This window comes from Galendromus occidentalis, unplaced genomic scaffold (genome assembly GCF_000255335.2).
Source record: "Galendromus occidentalis unplaced genomic scaffold, Mocc_1.1 scf7180000077547, whole genome shotgun sequence".
In the NCBI taxonomy this organism is placed as follows: Eukaryota; Metazoa; Arthropoda; class Arachnida; order Mesostigmata; family Phytoseiidae; genus Galendromus; species Galendromus occidentalis.
This window is the reverse complement of record NW_003805535.1, coordinates 53332-55099: the sequence shown is the minus strand read 5'-3', so window position 1 is coordinate 55099 and position 1768 is coordinate 53332.

Below are 1768 nucleotides of genomic sequence, written 5' to 3'. Positions count from 1 at the left end.
GATTGTATTGTGTGTGTGTGTTGACGGCTCGATGTCTCCGCCGGCCGGTTTCTTGACTGTTGACGGTGGCGCCGTGAGCGGGAGGAATCGGTATGATTGATCCGCGCCGTGCCGAGTGTGTGTTTGTTATCTAAGTGCGCGGCCCAACTTCCTGTGGATTTATTCTTATCTCTCCTGGAGATATAATCGATGCTGATATGATAATAATACACCGAATAATATGGATATGAATAAATATGGATCCTTGATCCGAAGTTCCCCAATAAGTCTCTCTGGTCTCTCTGAGGAAATAGTTGAATGGATTATGGGAAATTAGAATCTGTTGGGAAAGATAGTGTGCTGTGAGTGTAGTGTATGCGCAATGGACCTGGTCCGTTCGTCACAACGCCTATTCAGTCAGGGAGTTGAGTGTTTCTCGGCCTGGTACGCGGAGGAGGAGATCAGTGGCTGCCTGTGCCGTCTCACGAGTAGGAAAGCTCCGCGAAGGGGCGAAGGGGGGGGGTGAATCTTATAGCATGTGCTGCTCTTGATAGAACCGCGAGCTCGTGGGTCCCAAGTTCATAATTGCTCGAGCGATTTCAATGAATGAATTCGAACAACGCTCTGAGGAGCTGCGTCAATCGATTCCTAATCGTTGAAATGATGAACCTCGCTGCCGGCTGGCTCACCGCCCGTCGACCGCCTCCACGATAAATTTCGTCTCAACGACCCATGTAGCACTCGAGCATGACATCTTGGAGTGCAAGAAAATTATTTGAGCCCTGGATTGTCCCGGAGTCCCCGGATGACCGTTCGGCCGTTGGCCTGCAGCATTCAGTTGATCCCAGGAGATGTGGTTTGTATCTCTGAAAAGGGTATCCACGACCTTTTTGTCTGTCTACCCGCCCGCCGAGTGCGTCTTATCAACAAGCACGGACACCTAATCCCGACCACCATGAAGATCAGCGGTTTATTCTCTCAGACCCTCTCTCTCGAGGCTTCGATATCCTGAGCGGGAGTGAGTATCTTAAGGGAGCGTTTCCCAAAAAGATTGAGCGGCATGAGAGTCAGTTCCGCCGCGCTGTAAGGAAATTCTGATTCGACGCCCCGAAATAGTGAGGCTCTAATCATCGCGCAACGATCAGCGGGGCTTAGAAAGCCTAACATGGCTCGTATCGAGCGTTGCATCTGTCGTTAATTCTTATACGAGATCGCTTGCGCGCGTGCGACAATGGTCGTGTTGTATATGTTGTTGGCCTGCCTGCTGATGACTGTTATTGTACCTGCAGTGATCAAAGAACTTCATCGGACTCTCAAACGTCGGAGCTACTCGAGTGTTCCACCAAATGATCGACTCTTTCATATCGAGAGGGCTGAGATCATGGAACTCGGTGCCATTCCAAGCAGTGAGCTGAAACAGCATGAATACGATTTTGAGAACGCCCTCAAATCCGACGTCTAAAAAGCCCGCACAAGGCCTATCTTCTGAGTTCTGAGTGAGTGCATGTTTCCGGAGAAGCTCGACTAAGCAGACTGTTCACAGCTCGGTTCTCGTGGACATGGGAAGGCCCTGATCGACTTGACTTTATCACATAAGGCACTCCGATTGAATCGCAGGGGACTCTGAGAAATGTGAGAAACTCTCCGGAGATTCTCTGACTCGCCTCCTCATCTCGGGAGCTTGTAATAAAACTCAAGTTGAGGTGCTTCTCCATCACTGAACGGTCTTCGTGATCCAGATTGTTCTCAAACTTCATTGATGTGAGTCAGAGATTTCAACTCGGAGGTT